This window comes from Ovis canadensis, chromosome 25 (assembly GCF_042477335.2).
Source record: "Ovis canadensis isolate MfBH-ARS-UI-01 breed Bighorn chromosome 25, ARS-UI_OviCan_v2, whole genome shotgun sequence".
NCBI classification, from domain to species: Eukaryota; Metazoa; Chordata; class Mammalia; order Artiodactyla; family Bovidae; genus Ovis; species Ovis canadensis.
The window spans coordinates 40,358,323-40,385,375 of NC_091269.1; the positions used below are offsets into that span (position 1 = coordinate 40,358,323).

The 27,053-nt window shown below is 35.5% G+C and overlaps 1 protein-coding gene and 1 pseudogene across 2 annotated transcripts in view; one reads left to right on the forward strand and one right to left on the reverse strand.

Moving 5' to 3' along the window:
- Positions 1-27,053, reverse strand: part of CTNNA3 (catenin alpha 3) — a 1,891,866-nt gene that overhangs the window by 465,730 nt on the left and 1,399,083 nt on the right. The window lies entirely within an intron of this gene.
- LOC138430072 (S-methyl-5'-thioadenosine phosphorylase-like) lies at positions 13,962-14,916 on the forward strand (annotated as a pseudogene).

The following is a 27,053-nucleotide window of genomic DNA, read 5'->3' on the forward strand; positions in this document are numbered from 1 at the left end:
CATCTCTGGGGTCACACAGAGTCAGACATGACTGAAGTGACTTAGCAGTAGCAGCAGCAACTGTCATCACATGCTCAAAAAACTCAACTTCCCTTGCTTGACTGGCTTTCTTGACTTGTGACATTTGTTGTTATATCTGTTTCTCCAAATACAAATACTCATAGCATCCAAAAACCTCATATACAATATATAAAGCTATTACTCCACCTAGGAATTTTTTAATTGTAGAATAAGTCCATGTCTGACAAGTTTCAGAGATACATTTTAGATTTAGAGAGGCAGAGAGGCTAAGGGTATACAATAAGTCCTTTAGGTAATTATACTTAAAGACCTTTAAAATCTGTAATCTAATTTTTCCAAGAAACTATCCTACTTTCTCTTTAACATGTTTGTATTAATTACTTTTTGGTTGTACTGGGTCATCATTTCTGCATACGCTTTCTCTAGTTGTGGTGAGTGAGGGCTACTCTTCATTGTGGTGCTCAGGCTTCTCACTGGGGTGGCTTCCTTGCTACAGAGCATGGGCTCTAGGTACACAAGGCTCCAGGAACAGTGGCACACTGACTTAGCTGCTCTGTGACATGTGGAATCTTCTGGACCAGTGGTTGAACCCATGTTCCCTGCATTGGCAGATGGATTCCTATCCAATATACCACCAGGGAAATCCTATAATGTATTTTTAATAGACTATTGAGCTAAAGCTAAATGCAATCAACTTAGGAAGTATGATTTGTTATTGAAATGGACTCCAGATGTCTTTGTAATGGGCAAGTTGAGGAACATTAAATGCCACCAAGAATACGAATTTTGAGTCCTCCTAGAATTCTATCTGTTCTCATGGTTATTGTCAGAGATGTTTTCATTTTCTTCTGAAACAAACATGCTCACTCATGAAGTAGATGAAAGTAGATGAAAACAATATGATAAAACCAGACCCCCTTTAGGAAACTACAAACACCTCAGCAACAATCAAATTCCTTATGCCCTCATTCCATTAAATTATGAGCTACCAAAACTGCACACATTCTGAAATGTAAATAAAGTCATCAAGTTGCTATGCTATAACTTGAAATAATAAGGGACTTAAAAAATAAATTCAGTGGAAGCAAAGCCTGATATCTTTGGGTGTCAAAGGCTACTTTGACTAAGTTCATTTCAAACTGTAACACCAGTAAAATTAAGCTATTGAAACTACAAATAAGAAAGTAATGAGAAGAAATAGGACTAAGAGGTTCTAAGAAGAAATAGGACTAATTAGGTACTCATGTGCCTCTTAGGGTTAGGGTTAGGGTTAGATGTATTTACATCTAATTAATCTATTAGATTAATTACATCTATTTCACATCTACATCTATTTCACATTTCACACAATGTGAAAATGCATCATTACTTTTGCCTTAACCTTTTCATAATCATTTCTGCAATGATGCATGGTTACATGAGCCTCATAAATTAAAATTCCAATAGAAAACAAACACTTCCTAGGAGTTGAATGACTTGGTTGAAAAAAATAATAATACTAATAATAAACAAACTTTTAAAAACAATTTGAGGGAAATTGAGAATGGCTGCTGAGTCTGACTGCTCATCAGGGGTTGTTTCCTACTACTGGTATTATGTTCAGAGGGGAACAAATTGTGGAAATTTAATAGAATGATAAGTCTTCAGAAATCATAGCAGAAATATCAATACTCCTATCACCTTTAAGGATTAGGCATCTGTGTGTGTGACCAATTATTTCAAAATAATGAGCTTGAGTATAAGAACAATTTATAAATCATTTAAGATTTCAAAGACATCAAAAGCAAAGACAAGGTTCTAATTCAAATCTATTTGATTCTTAGGTGCAGGTGGTAACTTACATCTAGCTCATAGATTGCATTTCATTCTTGAAACACTTTAACAATATAATGTTTAGAAAGGTTTTAGACTAAATCAATGACATATGCTGTCTTTGAAGATCATGTCTTCACTTCTGCTTCCCCAGAAGTCAGAAAAATGCCTGGCATGGATTAGTCATTTAATAGAACAGCAGTAAATGAACAAATATTTGAGCAAATGAAAAGTGCATTCATTTATTAATTTAGAAAATTGCATATGTTTATAAACACTAGAATTCCAAATCAAACATTTTCAAACTTAAAAAATCTCTAGTTGGCTAAATCCATAGGAGAGGAGAGGGAAAGAAATTTATTTAAGAAAATATTATGCTCTTCCATAGAGTCAACAGAATTTTTGAGAACAATGTACAAAATTTATGAAATAATTAATTGTTAACTCTGAGCATCAATCAAGAGACTGTCTACTTAACAATACATTTTAAAACACCTACATATTGAAGGAAATAGGTTCTATCTTATAAATAGTGGTCATGTAATTTATTAATTCCTTGATATATCCACCAAGAGATAAGGACTATTTCAGATACTATTATAAGCTATATCATAAGATCTTTATTCTTTATTTTTCAATATTCAATAATATTTGGATATAATACACTTATTAAATTTGTTGTTCAGTGGCCACTAATTCCAAATAATTATTTGAATTATTTATTGATTGAAAATTGTGTGCAAAATACATCAAGCCTTTCACTGTATTACTTAACTTTCACAACAAATCTATCCTGAGTTCACCTTTTTACACATATGAATATTATATTTCAGAAAGCTTACACACATTTCTGAGGACACAAAAGCAATGACAGTCTTAACACAAGTACTTGTAATCTTCAAAGTCAGTTATTTTACTGTGCCATGATACTTTCATAAAATAATACATTGTGTATTTTTGTAAGTTGAAATTTAAGAACAATCAAAAATAAAAATTCTTTTTTGCCATTGTTTTATGACATACAAATATAAGTTTAGATATCACTATCCTTTTTATCTAAAGTCTTTTCTCTATGGTCCTAAAACCAGTTTCTCTCTCTTTTTTCTTTAAGTTTATGATTTTTTTGTAGAAGGAAATATTCTTTTTTTTTTTTTTTAGGAAATATTCTTTAAACAGACCAATGATGCTGGCAATGGACAGGAGCCATCTAGTTTGAAAGCCAGGTGGTATGACCAGTCTCCTCATATTCTACCCTACCTGGTTTTAGGATTTTCAGAGTCTCTAAACATAAATACAGATGCTTTCTTGTCCACAAGTGTATATCAAATTATGTTCTTTTAGTAGAGACCTGAAACACTGAAAAAAATTTAGTCCTACATTAACTGTACTTAAGGGATGTTATAGGAAGTCTATTCAAGGTAATTCACAACTAAACTTCAAAATATAGAAGGAGCATAATGAAGTTAAAGGAGAAGACACGATAAAGGGCTGAAGATTTTTTGTAACTTTAAAAAATATATAGGTGTAATCTTCATATTTTAAGGTATACAATTTTTACAGCATTTCCAATCACAAATGCTGCTTTGAGATAATATTGTCACTAAATAACAATACTTGATGGGAACAAAACCAAAATGCCAGACAACACAATAAAAGCTAGAAATGTTTAAAGGCAATTTGGTCCACTGCAGTGGAATATGTGAATGGCTTCTGGAAAATCTATAGCATCATAAAAACCCAAAAGCCACTTTCCCTCAGAAAATATTAACCAAAGGTATCAAATATAAAAATGTTTACTTATATACTGACTGATGACTAAGTTTAGATCAAGAAGCTATTAACGACTGATGGACTCTACTCCTCCATGTCATTATTTCTACCACTTCATTCTGAGATGAATTATTGTGTCCTTGGCAGTTAGAAACCATTTTTAAGCCTCTGGGAGAATTTTTTTCCTATAAATAACTATGAGAATTGCCTATTTTTGAGAAAAAATTAAAAAATGCACTCAAAAAAAAGCTGGAAGTTTGGGAATTTCGTATGGTCTTTAAAACAAAGATATGATTTCACTTTAATAATTACCATTTGGTTGAATTTTTCATGAAATAGTAAAGACTAATTTGGGGAAGTCCATTATATAATGACAAGCTATGTACTGAAAGAAAAAAAAAAGTAAAACAGAAGAAAGCTTCTGAATCATATGAAATATGCAACATCTAAACTAAAATTCTGAACAGTACTCAATTTGAAACCATAGTTTCCTATTCTCTTATTATAAAAAATGTAAGAAGTATACTCCAATTTGTTGTGTTGTAGCAAATTAAATTGGATAGTAAGCAAATTTATAACAACTGAAAATTCTTTGGTAACTTTATGTGATAGTTTGTATGACTGGTAATGACAAGATTAGAGATTTTGTTTGCAGTTTTATGGTAGAATAAACAATTTTAATTACTTGAGCACCATATAATAACTTACAAAAACCCACTTTATCAAATTTCCAGGATCTAAATAAGAAAGAAGACTTATTCCACTGATAAATTAATGGATAAAGAAGAGATGAATAAATAAATAAAATAAATAAATAAATAAGTAAATAAATACTTTTTTAAAAAGATAGAAAGAGATTTTAAAAAGACCATACTGCCCCTTCTGAAGAACCTGGAGGAAAAATAGGGTATCAGGAGCAAAAGCTGGGTACTGTTCATGCCCTCTGCCCTCAACACCACCAAAGGGGTGGGGAAAACACCTATGCCACCCCTTGGGTATCCCTTGGACACACTGTATCCTCACCTCATATAAGAAACCAGCTTGCCCCCAACTCAGGGAGCCAGCAAGGAAACCTGTCGTTTGTTCTCGTTCCCCCTGCTGTGTCAGAGGCCCCAATAAAGCCTTGCCTGAAAAAAAAAAAAAAAAAAAAAAAAAAAAAAAGAAGAGATGATACATTCATATAATAGAAAAGTATTCAGCCATAAAGAAGAATGAAATAATACCATCTGCAGCAACACAGAATTAGAGATTACCATATTAAGTGAAATAAGTCAGAAAGACAAATACCATATGATATCAATTACATATGGACCTAAAATCTGAGACAAACAAACTTACCTATGAAACAGAAACAGACTCACAGATACAGAGAACACTTGTGGTTGTCAAGAGGGAAGAGGATGGGGAAGGGGTGAACTGGGAATTTGGGATTACAGATACAAACCAATACAGATATTATGTATAAACAACAAGTCCTAATGTATAGCACAGGGAACTAATTTAAATATCTTGTAATAATCCAGAATGTAAAAGAATATGTGTGTATGTGTGTGTGTATACACATTTACATATATATATATATAACTGAATCACTTTGGTACAGAAACTAACACAACATTGTAAATCAACATGTATTTCAACAAAATATATCTTCAAAAAAAATCAAAAAGGAGACATATTGAAAGGTAAAAAGAAAGGGCTGTAATCAAATATGAAATAATTGACTTTCAGTGCAAGCACTGTGATGGGCATTTAGACTTAAGTAGCAGGGGCTTCCCTGGTGGCTCAGAGGTCAAAGCATCTCCCTGGAATGCGGGAGACCCGGGTGCGATCCCTGGATCAGGAAGATCCCCTGGAGAAGGAAATAGCAACCCACTCCAGTACTCTTGCCTGGAGAATCCCATGGAGGGAGGAGCCTGGTAGGCTACAGTCCATGGGGTTGCAAAGAGTCGGACACAACTGAGCGACTTAACTTACCTTACCTTACCTTAGCAGGGAAATGGGGAGAAGGCAATGACAACCCGCTCCAGTGCTCTTGCCTGAAAAATCCCATGGATGGACGAGCCTGGTAGGCTGCAGTCCATGGTGTCTCTAAGAATCAGATACGACTGAGCAACTTCACTTTCACTTTTCATTTTCATGCATTGGAGAAGGAAATGGCAACCCATTCCAGTGTTCTTGCCTGGAGAATCCAGGGACAGGGGAGCCTGGTGGGCTGCTGTCTATGGGATCGCAGAGTCAGACATGACTGAAATAACTTAGTAGCAGCAGCAGCAGCAACAGTAGGGAAATGGAGGTGCTGAAACAAATAATTTTAATTATACAGAACTGTGGATTGAGGTTAATGTGTTCTGAGATATGAAGAAGAAAATTTATATCTTTTCTGGAAAAAAAAATTCTCCCTAAGAATGCATGCTGCTGTGCTGCTGTGTCACCAGTCGTCTCCAACTCTGTGCGACCCCATAAATGACATAAGAATGCATAGAATAGCAAATAGCAGATTTAGATTGTCAAGGATTTTAGGCACTGGAATTATAGTACCTGTATTACTTACAATAGACCAGGAACTATTTACAAGCAGCTTTAAATATATTAAATGATTAAACTATCCATCTACTGTCTGAGATGGAAACAATTTTTATATTCCTATTTGACATATGAAAAGAGCAAAATATAAGGAAGTTTTATGCTTGTTCAAAGCCACACATCAAGACTCTACCTGTGGAGGGAGAGGTGGGTGGGGGCTTTGGGATTGGGAACACGTGTACACCCATGGCGGATTCATGTTGATGTGTGACAAAACCAATACAATATTGTAAAGTAAATATATATATATATATATGTGTGTGTGTGTGTGTGTGTTTAAAAAACCCAAAGAATGGATTAGCCATGCTACTACATACAACTGAAGAGAGAATTAAGAGTAGAGAATGAACAGACTCAACTGACCCTTGACAAAGGAGAAAGGGAATACAGTAGATCAAAGATAATCTCTTCAACAATTGGTGCTTGAACATGTAGACATCTACATTAGGAAAAAAATAAAAGAATCTAGGCACAGACTTACATCTTTCAAAAAAATTAATTCAAAGTGAACCATAGATCTAAGTGTAAAATAAAAAACTGTGACTCTCCTAGAGAATAACATAGGAGAAAATATAGATGAACTTGGGCATGGTAATGACTTTTTAGATATAATACCAAAGGCACAATCCATTAAATAAATAATTAATAAACTGGACTTTATTAAAACAAAAAAGCTTTTGTGAGACAATGCCAAGAGGACGAGAAAACAAGTCATAGACTGGGGGAAAATATTTGCAAAGACACATCTGAAGAACTTTTATACAAAATATAAAAATAACTCTTAAAAATCAGTAATTAAAAAATAGCTCAAATAAAGAAGAAAAGAAAAAAAAAGGCCAAAGACCTGAACAGAAATCTCACTAAGGATATACAAATGGAAAATAAGCATATGAATGACATTCTACACTGTATGTCATCAGAGAAAGGCAAGTCAACACAATGAGACTCCACTATACACCTTTTAGAAGAGCCAAAATCCAGAATACTGACAACAATAAATGATAGTGAGCATGTGGAGCCACAGGAACTCGCATTAATTGCTAGTTGGAATGAATGCAGAATAACACAGCCACTTTGGAAGGCAGTTTGGCAGTTTCTTTCAAAACTAAACATACTCAGCATGCGATCCAGCATTTATGTTCTTTGGTATTTACATAAGGGAATTAAAATGTATGTCCACATAAATCCTGCACATGAATGTTTATAACAGCTTGATTCACAATGGCAAAACTTGGAAGCAACCAAGACACCCTACAGTAGGTGAAGGAATCAGTAAACTGTGGTACATCCAGGCAATGGAATATGATTCAACACTGAAAAGAAATGAGTTAAGACATCACAAACAAGACATGGAGGAAACTTAAATGCATATTGCTAAGAGAAAGCAGCCATTTGAAAAGGGTGTAAAATGTATGATTCAACTATATAATGTTCTGGAAAAGGTAAAACTATGGAGACAGTAAAAAATCAGTGGCTGTTCAGAGTTAGGGGAAAGGCAGAGACAAATAGGCAGAACACAGAACACTTTCAGCGCAGTGAAACTACTCTGTATACTATACTGGCGGGTTCATATCTTTATACATTTGTTCAAATGCATAAAATGTGCAACACCAAGTGTGAACCCTAATGTAAATTCCGTTCTTTGGGTGATAATGATGTGTCAATGTAGTTTCATTAGTTACAACAAATGTATTCAATACTTCTGTGACAGGGGATACTGATATTGGGGGAAGCTATGCATGTGTTGGGGCAGGGAGTATTTAAAAAAAAATCTCTGTACTTTCCTCTTAGTTTTGCTATGAAACTAAAACTGCTCTTAAAAGTAACAACAACAAAAAGAAAACTAATGAATCAGAAACATGACATAAAGAAATTATTTGATTTTTAGCACAGAGAATGAAGCGAGGTATGGTAATCTGTAAATCTGAGTTTAAGAATATAATGCGTTGGGTGAGAACAAACGTCATGCATACTATCAGCCTCGACACAAAAAGAATAGAGAGACTGGAAGAAATAACATATTTGCAAAGAGGATAGCTATTAATTTTCTAAAATTGTTAAAGATACGATTTCACAGATAGGCAAAATGTATACCAAACAATATAAATAAAATCTATATCCACATTTAAGCACATCATAGTGAAACAGCAAAATGCCAAAGACAAAAAGCAAACTTAAAAGTACCAAAAGCACCTAAAGATTAAAGACAACTAGATTAGGAGCAGACTCAGAAAGGAGCAATGTTTTTATTCTCTATTTCTACTCTTTCTTTAATGCTTGTTACAAAATCTAACAACATACCTTCATCTTAGGTAAAAAGTGCCTGATAGAAATAATTATTATTCAGTCAATTAATTTATTTTTAAAAATAAGCCTTTGAAAGATGATTAAAAGTATAGGCTTCGAATAACAGACTTGCATTTCTCTACTGATTTAATCTCTTACTTAGCTGTTTACTACTATAAATTTAGGCTGGTCACATAATCCCAGTGAACTTCACTTAATTCATTTATTCAGTGTATATTATCCCATAATAGTATTATTACCAGGGATTTTCCCTGGAATGTAGAAAATGAAATATGTAGGACGTTTCAGGTTGATCTATATAAAATTATGTTATAGGTCAAAACAATTGAAAATTAGTTATTATATTTAGGCCGCCTTAATATTTAAAGTAAATCTGGTTTTGATTAGCTACAGAATCAAGTTAACTTTTTGTGCGGTTTAATATTTATTTAAATCCCTCAGAAGAAATGGAGTAGCCATCATGGTCAACAAAAGAGTTCGAAATGCAGTACTTGGATGCAATCTCAAAAATGACAAAATGATCTCTGTTCGTCTCCAAGGCAAACCATTCAATATCATGGTAATCCAAGTCTATGCCCCAACCAGTAATGCTGAAGAAGCTGAAGTTGAACGGTTCTATGAAGACCTACAAGACCTTTTAGAACTAACACCTAAAAAAGATGTCCTTTTCATTATAGGGGACTGGAATGCAAAAATAGGAAGTCAAGAAACACCTGGAGTAACAGGCAAATTTGGCCTTGGAGTGCAGCATGAAGCAGGGCAAAGACTAATAGAGTTTTGCCAAGAAAATGCACTGGTCGCAGCAAACACCCTCTTCCAACAACACAAGAGAAGACTCTACACATGGACATCGCCAGATGGTCAACACCGAAATCAGACTGATTACATTCTTTGCAGCCAAAGATGGAGACCAGGAGCTGACTGTGGCTCACATAATGAACTCCTTATTGCCAAATTCAGACTGAAATTGAAGAAAGTAGGGAAAATGGCTAGACCATTCAGGTATGACCTAAATCAAATCCCTTATGATTATACAGTGGAAGTGAGAAATAGACTTAAGGGCCTAGATCTGATAGATAGAGTGCCTGATGAACTATGGAATGAGGTTCGTGACATTGTACAGGAGACAGGGATCAAGACCATCCCCATGGAAAAGAAATGCAAAAAAGCAAAATGGCTGTCTGGGGAGGCCTTACAAATAGCTGTGAAAAGAAGAGAGGTGAAAAGCAAAGGAGAAAAGGAAAGATATAAGCATCTGAATGCAGAGTTCCAAAGAAGAGCAAGAAGAGATAAGAAAGCCTTCTTCAGTGATCAGTGCAAAGAAATAGAGGAAAACAACAGAATGGGAAAGACTAGAGATCTCTTCAAGAAAATTAGAGATACCAAGGGAACATTTCATACAAAGATGGGCTCAATAAAGGACAGAAATGGTATGGACCTAACAGAAGCAGAAGATATTAAGAGGTGGCAAGAATACACAGAAGAACTATACAAAAAAGATCTTCACGATAATCACGGATAATCACGATGGTGTGATCACTCATCTAGAGCCAGACATCCTGGAATGTGAAGTCAAATGGGCCTTAGAAAGCATCACTATGCACAAAGCTAGTGGAGGTGATGGAATTCCAGTAGAGCTATTTCAAATCCTGAAAGATGATGCTGTGAAAGTGCTGCACTCAATATACCAGCAAATTTGAAAATTCAGCAGTGGCCACAGGACTGGAAAAGGTCAGTTTTCATTCCAATCCCAAAGAAAGGCAATGCCAAAGAATGCTCAAACTCTTGCACAATTGCACTCATCTCACATGCTAGTAAAGTAATGCTCAAAATTCTCCAAGCCAGGCTTCAGCAATACGTGAACCGTGAACTTCCTGATGTTCAAGCTGGTTTTCGAAAAGGCAGAGGAACCAGAGATCAAATTGCCAACATCCACTGGATCATGGAAAAAGCAAGAGAGTTCCAGAAAAAACATCTATTTCTGTTTTATTGACTATGACAATGCCTTTGACTGTGTGAATCACAATAAACTGTGGAAAATTCTGAAAGAGATGGGAATATCAGACCACCTGACCTGCCTCTTGAGAAATCTGTATGCAGGTCAGGAAGCAACAGTTAGAACTGGACATGGAACAACAAACTGGTTCCAAATAGGAAAAGGAGTACGTCAAGGCTGTATATTGTCACCCTGCTGATTTAACTTATATGCAGAGTACATCATGAAAAATGATGGACTGGAAGAAACACAAGCTGAAATCAAGACTGCCGGGAGAAATATCAATAACCTCAGATATGCAGATGACACCACCCTTATGGCAGAAAGTAAAGAGGAACTAAAAAGCCTCTTGATGAAAGTGAAAGTGGAGAGTGAAAAAGTTGGCTTAAAGCTCCACATTCAGAAAACTAAGATCATGGCATCTGGTCCCATCACTTCATGGGAAATAGATGGGGAAACAGTGGAAACAGTGTCAGACTTTATTTTGGGGGGCTCCAAAATCACTGCAGATGGTGACTGCAGCCATGAAATTAAAAGACTCTTACTCCTTGGAAGAAATGTTATGACCAACCTAGATAGCATATTCAAAAGCAGAGACATTACTTTGCCAACTAAGGTCCGTCTAGTCAAGGCCATGGTTTTTTGCAGTAGTCATGTATGGATGTGAGAGTTGGACTGTGAAGAAGGCTGAGCACTGAAGAATTGATGCTTTTGAACTGTGGTATTGGAGAAGATTCTTGAGAGTCCCTTGGACTGCAAGGAGATCCAACCAGTCCATTCTGAAGGGGATCACCCTGGGATTTCTTTGGAAGGAATGATGCTAAAGCTGAAACTCCAGTACTTTGGCCACCTCATGCAAAGAGTTGACTCATTGGAAAAGACTCTGATGCTGGGAGGGATTGGGGGCAGGAGGAGAAGGGGACGACCGAGGATGAGATGGCTGGATGGCATCACTGACTTGATGGACATGAGTCTGAGTGAACTCTGGGAGTTGGCGATGGACAGGGAGGCCTGGTGTGCTGCGATTCATGGGGTCGCAAAGAGTCGGACATGACTTAGCGACTGAACTGAACTGATTATTTATTTATTTGACTGCTCTGGGTCTTAGTTGCAACATGCACGATATTCAGTTGCAGCATATGAGATATAGTTCCCTAACCAGGAACTGAACAGGCCCCCTAAATTGGAAGCCCAGATTCTTAGCCACTGGACCACCAGGAAAGTCCCAAACTTAATTCTAAATTCCTATACATTGAAGATAAAAACTGTTTTCAAAAGAAGAACCTAGTTCAGAATCAACATTGCTTTCTACTCCATTAAAATCTCTAGGAATTAACTACTCTAGGCCTGTCAACTTGTTTCACCAAGTTTAGGTATGCATCTTATTAAAAGTTATAAAGTATTTCCCTGGTATGTCCAACAGAGGTTTAAGTTATCCGCCATAATACTCTTACCTTGAGTTTATGCAGGAACTATTACTTGCTTATAACCAATAAAATGGGGGAATTGATGGAACATATGTGATTATGTACACATGATTATGTGATTATGTACACATGATTATGAGATTATATTAAATATTATTATAGCACTTGCCTTGCTGAGTGTCCTTTTCTTTCTGACTTTGAGAAGATAAGCACCTATTGTGGAGAATTCCATAGTGAGAACGGTGGGAAGTCTCTGGGAGCTGAGAGTGTCCTCTGGTAGATAGATAGCCAAGAAATTGAAGCTCTCAGTTCTACAACCATGAGGAAATGAATTCTACCAATAGCCTTAATGAATTTTAAAGAGGATTTTTTCCTAGTCAAGCCTGAGATGAGGCCACAACCCTGTCTGACACCTTGATTTGTATTTTAATATAATATTCTAAGCAAAGGATCCAGTTAAGTCTTGCCTGGATATCTGCCCCACAAAAACTGTGAGGTACTAAACTGTACTGTCTTAAGCTGACAATGTTTTAATATTGTTACTTAGCAATAGGTAATAAATATGTCTAGGAAGAGAAAGATAAATCATCAGATAGTGGCTCATGACAGAAAATAATAGGCAGGGTATTCTTTCCAGAGCCATTCACAAATTCCATATTCATACTAACTTCTGTTTTTCAATAGTTGTGATCTTTAAAAAATTGCATTATCAAAATAATCTCTAAAAGTAACCTTTCCATAGAAATTATTTCCACACTGCTAATGGCCAAAAGAAGAGGCCTTGAGTAGACAATTACTGATACTCTTCAACCTCCCAGGAAGTCACATTTCCTCTACTATGGTAATATATGACACTGGTGGTATAGAATTGTGACATTCAGTATATAGAATAACACTCTTTTTAGTGTAAATTGCTCTGGCTAGAAGACATGAATCAGGTGTATTTTTGAGACTGTGATGTCTGAGTAACTGCAATATACCCTTTCTTGTGCTATACTTCAAAGTGCCTTAATTGGCTCTGTTGTGAGCATTTGTAGCTGTTCCACTGAAAGAACTTAAGGCTGCACATGGAGAGAAGAATCATGGGGAAAATATTTGGGGCAGAGAGATGGTAGGGAGCTTGTTCTCTTTTGGCTGTTATTTTTAAGCAAATAATAGGAGCATTCAATTTTTTCTGAGAAAGAGAGAAACTTTGATTAGAGTGCCTAGCTTTTGCCCACAAATAAAAGGTGAAGCTTAGACATGACGTCTCTTCCCCATCAAGGAATTGAGTGTTGAACAAATTTATTTAGGTGAGAGCAAGAGATAAATTTCCTGTTTCTGTATCAATGAATTGAAAATGACTCCAAAAGCAATTCTAGGGAAAAAAAAAATATATGAAGAGATTCCTGCTCATGTTGAAAGAGGATGGGAAATGGGAAAGGAACTACTGAGGTGGAAAAAAAAAAAGTGTGGTGGAGAAATTGTTTAAGGATCAATCAGAAGATGTTTATTTTCCCTCTATTTCAGGGCAATAAAGGAAAGAATCAATGTCAACTCAGGAGATTTTAGTGACTGGATGCTTTATTTATTAAACACAAGTTGGAGGAATTTGTTTGGTCTTTGAGTATACTGAATTTTACACTATTTACACAGTTCCCCTTTTGAGATTTTACTTAGTGTACTCTAGAAGAAAACAAAGCCTGTCTATCCACAGAAGGGCTCTTCAAGACTCAGTGGAAAAGATTCAGAATTTTCATTGAAAATAAAATAGTCTTTAGATAACAATCCTCTGCTAACTCGACAGTAAACAGCCATTCTTTAGTGATTTCCCAAGTAAACATGAATTAATATTCTATACCGGATTCTTTGTAAAGACTATTTTCTCTGAAAATAAAACAAAAACAGAAATATATTGTTTATGATTTTGTACACAGTTCCAACAATCTCATCTGCTATTTATATCAGAATTCAATGGATTTTCTACAAGTCACACATCTGAAAATTAAATCTCCCTGAGGGAGGCGGAGCCACCGCCGACCCCAGGACCTCCCTGCTCAGTCCCGCACCGCGCTCTGTTCCCCGCCTCCATCCCGAGCGTGGCCGCCGCTCCTTCCTCACCAGACATGTCCTCAGGTGCCACTCCGGCTGCCGTGAAGATTGGAATAATTGGTGGAACAGGCCTGGATGATCCAGAAATCTTAGAAGGAAGAACCGAAAAATATGTGGATACTCCATTTGGCAAGCCTTCTGATGCCTTAGTTTTGGGGAAGATAAAGAATGTTGATTGCGTCCTCCTTGCAAGGCATGGGAAGCAACACACCATCATGCCTTCGAAAGTCAACTATCAGGCGAACATCTGGGCTCTCAAGGAGGAGGGTTGCACACATGTCATCGTGACCACAGCTTGCGGTTCCTTGAAGGAAGAGATTCAGCCTGGCGATATCAACATTATTGATCAGTTCATTGACAGGACTACCAGAAGGCTTCAGACCTTCTATGATGGAAATCATTCCTGTGCCAGAGGAGTGTGCCATATTCCAATGGCTAAGCCATTCTGCCCTAAAACAAGAGAGGTCCTCATAGAGACTGCAAAGAAGCTAGGACTCCGGTGCCACTCAAAAGGGACAGTGATCACCATTGAGGGGCCTCGTTTCAGCTCCCGGGAAGAAAGCATCATGTTCCAAACCTGGGGGGGCGGATGTTATCAACATGACCACAGTTCCAGAGGTGGTTCTTGCTAAGGAGGTGGGAATTTGCTACGCCAAGTATCGCCATGGCGACAGATTATGATTGCTGGAAGGAGCATGAGGAAGCAGTTTCAGTGGACCGGGTCTTAAAGACCCTGAAAGAAAATGCCAATAAAGCCAAAAGCTTACTTCTCACTACCATACCTCAGATAGGATCCATGGAATGGTCAGAAACCCTCCATAACATGAAGAAAATGGCCCAGTTTTCTGTTTTGTTACCAAAACATTAAAATAGCATGGTTGCTCAGAAGACCAGGAGACTTTGAAATTCCAGTCCTTTTTGGGAATTCCTGCTTGAGAAAACATAGAAAAGATATGCAGCTTTCATCCCCTTGCTGCCCAAGGGAGAAGTGATAAGACATTGCACTCATCAGAAATGCCTTCTCAAAGACTTGGACTGCTTCAAATAATTGAAGGAAAGCAAATTACACTTCCAGAAAAGAAAAAAAAAAAGACACCTTTTACCATTCCCCTATTAAATTTGTAACAATAAAGGTAGTCAGTAATATTCCTATGCTGCCAAGGAATTTGAAGAAGAAAAGCTCTTTGACTATTTACTGGTGTGACTATAAGTTGGTATAATCTTTTTGGAGGGCAGTTTGGTAAAATGTATCAAAGGCTTAAAAAATACTCTTTGTGCTGGTTAAACTCCTAGGAATTTATCTTTAAGGAATTATCAGATACATATAAATAATTATGAATAAAGAAGGATGTATAACATAGTTATCATAGCAAATATTCAAAACAATCTGAATATCTAACAAATGAAGGTAAATCATGGTCAAGCTCTTAGATTGTGAAGCAGCCAGCTGAACATCATAGCTTCACATAATGTACAAAAGACATTGTTGCTGTAAATATGGAATGAGGATATATAAGCATTTTACAGTACTAATTTTGTTTTAAAATTCTACATAGTTATGTACAAAGAATAGAAATATATGCACTCTTCTGTTATTGTATTTGGGAAGAGGGATACTGGATAATTTTTAATTTTATTTTTCCATTTCTTCACATTTTTCTACAATGAATATAATCAAATAGTGAAGTTTTAGAAATAAAAATGGGCTTATAAAGATCCAGTTCTTGAAAACCCACTGTTTTTGGTAATGCAGCAGAAGTTAAGATGGCACTGCCAAGAGGAGTTCTGTTTGAATTCCATCTTTATATTGTTAAAAAGACCATTAATGACTATATGGTTAGAACTATATTTGGGTTTGCAACAATGTAAGAAAAGCTGAGTGTTTAATATGAAGCTAATCTTAAATTATTTAAGAGACCATATACACACATTATAGTGTGTCAGATATGTCAGATATTTTTAAAACTGATATTTGACTTTTTATTTCTACATGTTTATGATTTGATGAATTATTTTACATGAGTTTTTTTTTTAATAAAAAAAATGGAAGCTTAAAAAAATAAATAAATAAATCTCCCTGAGGATTCCATGATCATGACCACCCCAATGTCAATAATTGTTTATGGAGAATTTACTATGTGCCAAGCATCCTGCTATATCCCATTCAATATATACACACTATTACAATTCCTGAGGTTTGTATTCTTATTTCCCCTAATTTTTCAGATAAAAAAAGTGTGACTGAGAAATAAAAAGTAACTTGCCCAAAGTGGCAGAATAGCAGGAAGTAGTGTGTGGGATTTGAATGCAGGAACTATGATTCCTGAGCTCTTATAGTTAAGTAACAAAAATTACTTTATATCCTTCTCTTTATTTGTACCCTACTTTCTGCCTCTCAATCATATATTCTGAAAATATATACATAATGTCAATGACATTAAAAATCCCTCAAAGAGTATTTTTGATGATTGAAAATAATCTTATTTTAAGGCTCATGATATATATTTTGTAGTAGTTTCCTAATGGTGATTGCTATGAGACAAGACTCATTTTCTTTGTAAAACCAGTGACTGTCTTAGGGCTCACAAAAATGGGTACAATTACAAATTTGTAGGTTCAAATGCATATTTTGAAATACAATATTTGTAAGTCTTCCTTAGGCTGTTGGTTGCACAGTACACTCTGTTGAAGCAAACATCTATTGGTTTGCACAAAAATAAAATATTATTGTCTCATTTTTGTCTTTTTCATACACAGAGAATTTAGTTACAGCTTTTGCCTGAAGGATAAAGTAGTGTGACACATTATTCTGCCTTGCAGAAAAGGACATGAAAGTAGAGTTACCCACATAAATTAGGACAGAAGGCAGGTCAGAGTCTGCCCCCTCATCCTGCAAGGGGAACAACCAAGCAAAAGTAAAATATCCTACTTGTTTTACTTTGTTTCCCTCTGGATTGCAGAGGTTGATGAGAAAAGAAAAGGAGTCAGGGAGGAGGAAGGAGGAACTGGCAATGAGTCAACCCATAGATAGTTTCTGTAACAGGGGAAAAGGGTAACTGAAAGTCAATCTCAGGAGGTAAAACTTGGTTGCAGAAGAATTCTTCAGGAAACTTCCGGTTTTGTTTGCTTAGGCAGTTGAAAAGAGAAAAAAGGAGTAAAAAGAAAAATTAAAGGCTTAAACTTGGTTTGTGAATGTATTCCTGATTATATCCTAAAGTAGTCCTGCTATTACTATTTCCCCAACCATAGCTGAACACCTGGAAGATGTGGATCAAGCTCTCCTTTCCAGCAGTTAGCTTAATGCTCTACTCAAAGTGTGTAAAAAGCAAAGAAGCTTTGACTGAAAAAGCAAGCAAAGGAAGCTTAATCCTTCCTTATATTCTGGCCATAAAAAGCAGAGGGGATTGTATTGTCTTCAGGCACTTATATGCCAAAAAGCTACAGACAGTTTTATAGGCTCTGTATAGATAGATATTGATAAATAAGAGGTAGGAAAGAAGGAAAAGAAGAGGGAGAGTTCTATTTTCTTTTGAGGTTTAAAGCTTTCTTTTCTTTTTGTTTCTTTTTTTTAATGGATGGAGATTGGATGAGCAGAAGGGGATTGGTTAAGGATAGGAATTAAGAATTGACTGAGAGGAATCTGCGTGGTTAGCATTGGTGAAGGTAGCTATATCAGCATCATGAAGCAGACCGCAAAGGCTGAGAAATGAGAGCATGAAGCTAAGAGACCAAGCCCTGATTCTTTGGAGTGGGAGCACTGACTCCAAGATCCTAGACTACCAGAGAACTAACCATAGGGAGTATCAAACAGTGAGAACTCACACAAAGAATGCACTTGAATACAAGACCCAGCATCACCCAACCACCAAGAGCACCCTGTGCAGGACGCCTCATCTAAACAACAAAGAAAACAAAAATACAAACTCAGTCATCAGCAGACAGTATTATAACCTCACTCAGCCTTGCCCATCAGAGGAAAAACAAATGAACAAAAACTCAGCACAAATCATACCCTATGCAAATCTCACACAAACTACTGGACCAACTTTAGGATGGCAGAAACCAAAAGGAAGAAAAAATTCAAACTTCTTCAAGGAAAGAATTCAACTTTCCTTGAAGCTTGAGAAAAGGAGATCTCAAACACAGTAAGTTAAAAAGAAAAAAAGAAAAGAAAAGAAAAAGCATAGAAATACTGCACAAATGAAGGAACAAACTAGAAACATAGAAGTCCAAATAAATGAATAGGAAAGAGGCATACTACCTGAAAAAGGATTCAAATAATGATAGTAAAGATGATCAAAAGCTTTGAAAGCAAAATGGAGAAAATGCAAGAATCAATTAACAAAGACCTAGAAGAATTAAAGAAAAAATATACAGACACAAACAACATAATTACTGAAATTAAAAATACTCTAGAAGAAATCAATAGCAGAACACCTGAAGCAGAAAAATGAATCAGTGAGGTGGAAGATAAAATGGTAGAAATAACTTCTGAAGAGCAGAATAAAGTGAAAAGAATGACAAGAACTGAGGATAGTCTCAGAGAAAATTTTTGAAGAGATTATAGTTGAAATTTTCCCGAACATGGAAAAGGAAATAGTGAATCAAGTTCAAGAAGTACAGAGTCCATACAGGATAAACCCAAGGAGAAAGACACCAAGACACATACTAATCACACTAACAAAGACTAAAAACAAAGAAAGAATATTAAAAGGAAGGATACTACATAATGACCAAGAGATCAATCCAAGAGGAAGACAGAACTGTAAATATCTTTTCACCCACCATAGGTGTACCTCAGTTCATAAGACAAACACTCACAGATATAAAAAGAGAAATCAACAGTAACACAATAATAGAAGGAGATTTTAACATCCCACTCACACCAATGGACAGATCATTCAAACATAAAATTAATGAGGAAATGCAAGTCTTAAATGATATATTAGATGTGATAGATCTCATTGATATCTTCAGGACATTCCATCCAAATGCAGAGTGCGCATGAAACATTCTCCAAGATAGACAACATCTTGGGTCACAAATCAAACCTCAGTAAACTTAAGAAAATTGAAATCATATCAAGCATCTTCTCCAACCACAATGCTATGAGACTAGATATCAATTCCAAGGGGGAAAAAAAGTGTAAGAAACACAAACACATGGATATTAAACAATACATTTCTAAATAACCAACAGGTTACTGAAAAAATCAAAAAATTTCTAGAAACAAATGACCATGAAAACACAACAACTCGAAACCTATGGGATGCAACAAAAGCAGTTCTCAGAGGGAAGTTTACAGCAATACAATCCCGCCAAAAGAGACAAGAAAAACATCGAGTAGACAACCTAATTTTACACCTAAAACAACTGGAAAAGAAGAAAAACAACAACAACAACAAAAAAACCAACCCAAAATTAGTAGAAGGAAATAAATCATAAAGATCTGAGAAGAAATAAATGAAAACAAAATGAAAGAAACCATAGTAAAGATTAATAAAACTAAAAACTGTTTCTTAGAAGAGATAAAATTGACAAACCTTTAGCCAGACTCATCAAGAAAAAAAGAGAGAAGAATCAAATCAACAAAATTAGAAATGAAAAAGGAGAGGTTACAACAGGCAATGCAAAAATACAAAGGATTATAAGAGGCTATTATGAACAACTATATGGCAATAAAATGGATAACCTGGAAGAAATGGACAGATTCTCAGAAAATTTCAATCTTCCAATACTGAACCAGGAAGAAATAGAAATTATGAACAACTCAATTTCAAGCACTGAAGTTGAAGCTGTCATCAAAAATCTCCCAAAAAACAAAAGCCCAGGAGCAGATGGCTTCACAGGAGAATTCTATCAAACATTGAGAGAAGAGCTAATGCCTATCCTTCTAAAACTCTTTCAGAAAACTTCAGAGGAAGCAACACTTCCAAACTCATTATATAAGACCACCATCACCCTGATACCAAAACCAGAAAAGACAACACACAAAAAGAAAACTACAGGCCAATATCACTGATAAACATAGATGCAAAAATCCTCAACAAAATATTGGCAAACAGAATTCAGCAACACATCAAAAAGCTCACACACCATGATCAAGCTGGGTTTATTCCAGGAATGCAAGGATTCTTCAATATACACAAATCAATCAATGTGATACACCATATTAACAAATTGAAAGATTAAAAACCATATGATTGTCTCAATAGATGCAGAAAAAGCCTTTGACAAAATTCAGCACCCATTTATCATAAAAACTCTTGAAAAAAGGGGCATAGAAAGAACCTACTTCAACATAGTAAAGGCAATATATGATAAGCCTACAGCAAACATTAATCTCAATGGTGAAAAACTGAAAGCATCCCCCCTAAGCTCAGGAACAAGATAAGGGTATCCACTTTCACCACTATTATTCAATCTAGTTCTGGAATTCTCAGCTAGAGCAATCAGAGAAGAAAAAGAAATAAAAGTAATCTAGATCAGAAAATAAGAGGTAAAGCTTCCACTGTTTGCAGATGACATGATACTGTATATAGAAAACCCTAAAGGTAGTATCAGAAAATTACTAGAGCTAATCAGTGAATTTAGCTAAGTTGCAGGATGCAAAATCAACACACAGAAATCATTTGCATTTCTATATACAAACAATGAAAAATCAGAAAGAGAAATTAAGGAATGAATCCTATTCGTTATTGCAATAAAAAGAATTAAGTATCTAGGAATAAACTTACCTAAGGAGATGAACTGTACACAGAAAATTATAAGACACTAATGAAAGAAATCAAGGATAACATAAACAGATGGAGATACACTCCATTTTCCTGGGTTGGAAGAATCAATATTGTCAAAATGACTATACTACTAAACACAGTCTATAGATTCAATGTGATCCCTATCAAATTACCAATGGCATTTTTCACAGAACTAGAACAAAAAAATTCACAATTCATATGGAAACACAAAAGACCTTAAATAGTGAAAGCAGTCTTGAGAAAGAAGAATGGAGCTGGAGGAATCAAGCTTCCTGACTTCAGATTATTCTACAAAGCTACAATCATCAAGCCAGTATGGTACTGGCACAAAAACAGAAATATAGATCAATGGAACAAGATAGAAAACCCAAAAATACATCCATGCACCTATGGGTACCTTATTTTTGACAAAGGAGGCAAGAATATACAATGGGGCAAAGATAGCCTCTGCAATAAATAGTGCTAGGAAAACTTGACAGCTACATGTAAAAGAATGAAATTAGAACACTTCCTATCACCACACACAAAGATAAACTCAAAATGGATTAAATACCTAAATGTAAGGCCAGAAACTATAAAACACTTAAAGGACAACACAGGCAGAAGACTCAATCTATGACCCACCTCCTAGAGTAATGGAAATAAAAACAAAAGTAAACAAGTGGGACCTGGTTAAACTTAAAAGCTTTTGCCCAGCAAAGGAAACTATAAGCAAGATGAAAAGACAACTCTCAGGATGGGAGAAAATAATAGCAAATGAAACAAATGACAAAGGATCAATTTCCAAAATATACAAGCAGCTCATACTACTCAATACTAGAAAAACAAACAACGCAATAAAAGAGTGGGAAAAAGACCTAAAACAGGCATTTTTCCAAAGAAGACATACAGATGGTTAAGAAACACATGAAAAGATGCCCAGCCTCACTCATTATTAGAGAAATACAAACAAAATCCACAATGAGATATCACCTCACATCGGTCAGAATGGCCATCCTCAAAAAGTCTACAAACAATAAATGCTGAGGAGAAAAGGGAATGCTCTTGAATTGTTGGTGGGAATGTAAACTGGTAATAGCCACTGTGGAAGATGGTATGGAGATTTCTTTAAAAACTAGGAATAAAACCCACCATATGACCCAGCAATCCCACTCCTAGGCATATACCCTGAGGAAACCAAAATCGAAAAAAGACACATGTATCCCATTGTTCATTGCAGCACTATTTACAATAGCTAGAACATGGAAGCAACCTAGATGTCCATCAATAGATGAATGGATAAAGAAGTAGTACATATACACAATGGAATATTACTCAACCATAAAAGGAACACATTTGAGCCAGTTCTAATGAGGTGAATGAATCTAGAACCTATTATACAGAGTAAAGTGAGTCAGAAAGAAAAGATAAATACTGTATTCTAATGCATATATATATGAAATCTAGAAAAATGGTACTGAAGAATTTATTTACAGGACAAAGATGGAGAAACAGCCATAGCAGACTTATGGACATGGGGCGGGTAGGGGAGAGGGTGAGATGTATGGAAAGTGTAACATGGAAACTTGCATTGCCATATATAAAATAGCCAACAGGAATTTGCTGTATGGCTCAGGAAACTCAAACAGGGGCTCTGTATCAACCTAGAGGGGTGGGATGGGGTGAGAGACCGGAAAGAGTTTCAAAAAGGAGGGAATATATGTATACCTATGGCTGATTCATGTTGAGGTTTGACAGAAAACAGGAAAATTCTGTAAAGCGATTATCCTACAATAAAAATAAATTAATTAAAAAAACAGAATTGATTAACCTCTCAATTCATAAGGATGCATAAGAATATCTGGTGATATCCAAATTAGGTCTCATAGTTTTCTGAGAATATCAGGGATTAATGATCTTCTGTAGCTATGTGATAGAACTAGTAAAAACTTTTTTTGATTGCTTAAATATTTAACTTTAGGGTAGTTTTCTCAATTTTCTAGATTTGGAATATCCAAATTTCTGAATCTAATCACTCCCAGACAATATCAAGAACAAGATATTGTATACATTTCTGTTTTATTTTACATTATAATTGTCTATGCATTAAACCAGAGCACATTTACGCTTCTAGAGAGGAAAAATGTCTTTTTGTTTTCTTCATTAAGTATTTGTTAGGTTTAGTGCTTGAGCATCAGTGTGGCTCAGCATAGGTTTACTAAACTGATTTCCTACTTGTGACTTAATTCCATGCATACTGTTATCATTTTACTGTACATAAGCACTATCATCTTATCATATGTACAGCATTCTTTAGTATTTTTAAAACACTATACTTATATGTAAAGGATTTTCTTTTTTTTTTTTAAGGAATTTGAATCAACTCCTTATCCTCTTATCACACAACTTTAACTTCTTCAGGAGCTGTTCACTGAAAATGGGGGTTTCCTGTTCCTGCCTGTGTACAGGGGAAACTTCTAGTAGAAGGTTATTTTGTATCCAATCATTTGTGTGTCTTCATTACAGGAGGAATAGCATTTTGAAGGACAGTCTTCCCCATTTTCCCGTGGGAAATGGATGTTGCCCATAATTGAACAATAATCCAGATGAGTGTTCAGATATGATAGCCAAACAACAAAGTTATCATTAAGTTTGATTTAAAATATGAGATTAATCGAAAATCAGATTAAACTAAATTTTTTGGACTGCCATTTACCTTACAAGAAAGAGAGAGAAAAGTCTTGGAGGCTCGTTTCTAAAGGCCATTTCAAACTCACCATTGTCATGGTTTACTATTGTTACCATTGTCATTCTTTACTATCATTTACCTTAATAGTCTTCTTTCACCTTTCCTTTTCTTCCATTAATAAAATTTTAAATGGCATCCTATTATTGCATCAGGTGCACATTTTGATTAAAAGTTTATTATCCCTTGATCAGAAGAAATTTATGTGATAATATGCTGTTTTTGCAAAGAGTTATAAGCCACTAGTTTGCTCAGTTTCTTCCATGAAGAATCTCAATGATACACAAGATTATCTAAAACTAATTTGATAATTTGTAAGTTTTAGAGTCTCTCCAAATATCTTTGTTCTGAGATTTGTGTGAATTTTTTTTTTAAACTGAATAGGCTTTACATACAGAAATGCTCTAAAACTTGCCTTTCACTTTCAAACATATTAAACTGTCATTAAAATGACTCTGCATATTCATTAGGTGTTCTTGATTCCTTTATAATTCTCTTAAAAGAGTTACTATTTCTGAAAAGAAGAAAAACTTCTTTAAATAAATGCCTTCATTATAATCTCAGAGGCATCAGATGATTTAGATTTTATTGTTTTTCTTTCTGTATAAAAATACACTGTTTTGTTTTGTACCATTGTACTCCTTAAGCATAAATGAATGAAAGACTCAGGCATGTCCAACTCTTTGCAACTCCATAGACTGTAACCCACCAGGCTCCTCTGTACAAGGAATTCTAGAGGCAAGAATACTGGAATGGGTAGCCATTCTCTTCTCCAGGGGATCTTCCCAACCCAGGGAATGAACTCAGGTTTCCTGTACTGAATGTGGATTCTTTACCATCTGAGCCACCAGGGAAGCCCATATTACTCAAGAATATGAAACATGAATACATTTAGAAAGTAGAATTAGTGTGAACTATTAAATGTTAAACAGAAACATCCTTTGCTATAACTTAGGCTGCCTATACTTTTCATTTTTCAAATGTGTTCTTTTCAAAATGATTTTAATTTGAAGAAAAGATACGAAGTGATGAACCTATGTCATAAAAATTTTAATGGAAGTGAAAACATTTATGGAGAATAAATTTTATCAAGATTAGGACTTATGTAGGATTTTGAGAATTTTAAATCATCTAGATCATAAACCTATTAGTGCATATCAAATGCAGAATGCAAACAAATGGCTTAGATTAAAAACAAAAACAAATGTAGAACATAGGAACACTGGACACCTTCTAGTTCACTTTTTTCTACAGCAGCTGAAGAGACAGCATCCATATAATTTAAAGGCAATTGTATCATGGCAAAAAAAAAAAAAAATCAAGAACTTTTGATTTTCAAATTCCCTACTTTATACTTTTTCACCCTTATCATGGCATATAAAGTGATATTTAGAGGAACATTTGTGAACCTGCCCCCAATGTTTCTAAGAATATAAAAGTATATAGCGTGAAGTTCAGCCATGGAGAAAACTCCTTTTTCTAATTGTTATGCTCTGTCAAATTTGTTAAAGTTCCCCAGTGAGCTGTGCATTATACTCTATATTCATCCATTGAGTATATATTTATCATCTCCTGTATGCTAGGTTCTTTGTTATGTTTCCAAAATTAGATGTTAAACCAGAAAGCAGTTCCATGTCCACTGTTCGTGGACATGGAAATAGACGGAGCATATCCAAGAACATAAAACACTCAGAAGTTGTGTAAAATGGCTCAGTGACCTTGCTCCTGATATTCATACTCTGCCTTTAAAGTAATTTAGGAATCCATTGGACTTAGTAACACTCTTCTAACAAATTGAATATAGCAAAAATGCTGGTAGACCGCTTCAGAAATTAGGTTATACAATAACAATGGCTTCCATCCTAGAGTCTCCCTTTCTCCTTCATTCTCTGCCTTGTTTGAATTGCCTGCTCTGAGGAGAGACAGGTGCCGTGTTGGGAGAATACTCAGGCTGCACGTCGGGAGGCCCATGTGGCAAGAGACAAGCCTCGGGCCAAAAGCCATGCAAGTGAGTCCAGCCCTAGTTGGGACTTGGATGAGGGCAGCCCAGGCCAACAGCAAGAGTGCAGCCTCGCGAGAGAACTCGAGAGAGAACTATCCAGCTAGGCTGCTCCCATATTCTTGATCTCAGAAACCAGAGGGCAGTAAATGTTTGTTGTCTCAATTTGCTAACCTTTAAGGTGATTTTTTTCTTTTAAATTTAGCAATAGACATCTAATATAGAGAGGATAAGCATTGCTATAGTTCTGAATTTTTAAGGGGGCAGAATCATGCAATGGTCATTTGCAGAAGGATCACAAAATTGGAGGAAACATGCCGTAAAAGATTGAGTCGGCACTGATAAGAAATGTTTGTCCATTCACTCTTGATATGTGTTGTGAGAGTCAGTAATTCTAAATCAAATGAAAGTTTAGCCACTGAAGTTTCAGGGCTTAGAAAGATATCTGAAGAAGAAAAGCATGATCCAATACTTTGGGCCACAAAATATCCAATTATGAAAGCTTACTGAGGACATTTTAAAAAAATCAGTTAACAACAAAAACAAATATAACTATTTGCCCATTACCTTATTCTGTATGATAAATGTAGATGTGTGAGTGAGTATTTCTTCTTCTTGGTATCTTCAGATATATTTCTTTTGTAAATAAATGAGTTATGACTGCAACAACTATACAAGGTTGAATCATTTAAAGGGTCTGCAAAATTTATATAACACACTCAGATAAAACCTTTTCAAGATAAAACAGCAAAGCAGGAGAAAGAACGTGCAAGCCAGCATCCGAGACTGGGAGATTTGCAGGCACGCCTACACAGAGTCTTTTCTTAGTCACACAGGATGCACCTCGTCTCTGGGTTATGAACCATCAAGATATATGCAAGAAACTGTGGTTTTAGGAGAGTTAACGGAAAAGATTCTAGCAGAGTCTTTTATGCCCCGCTAGTCATATAGTCAAACCAAGATAGGAAATCAGGGAAATCAGTGTAAGCCATGAATCTATACATCCCTAAACAAGGTAAATAAGCTGGCCCTGGGTGCCACTAGGGGGATTTCATACTTTAGACAATGCATTATATTATAAATTACTAGGTAGTCCATCATCATTGTCATACCCAAAGCCAATACCCAGACTTCCAGATGTCCCTGGGGATAAGCATGGATCTGTCCCAGTGTTTCTGTATGGTAACTCTATTTTATATAAAGGCCATTAAACACACAGGCCAAAAAATAAAACAATATTTTTGTATGCAACATAACATATATACTACCAATATATAGTTATATTAATGCTACATATAATACATTATATAATAAGATAATATCTGTATAAAACATACTGTTATAAATGGTATAAAATATTCATATATGTATATGTGTGTGAGTCTGAGTGAACTCCAGGAGTTGGTGATGGACAGGGAGGCTTAGCGTGCTGTGATTCATGGGGTTGCAAAGAGTCGGACACGACTGAGCGACTGAACTGAACTGAGATGTGTGTATATGTCACTTTTATATATACATATTCATAATAGGCATAATAGGTAATATTACCATGTGACATAAA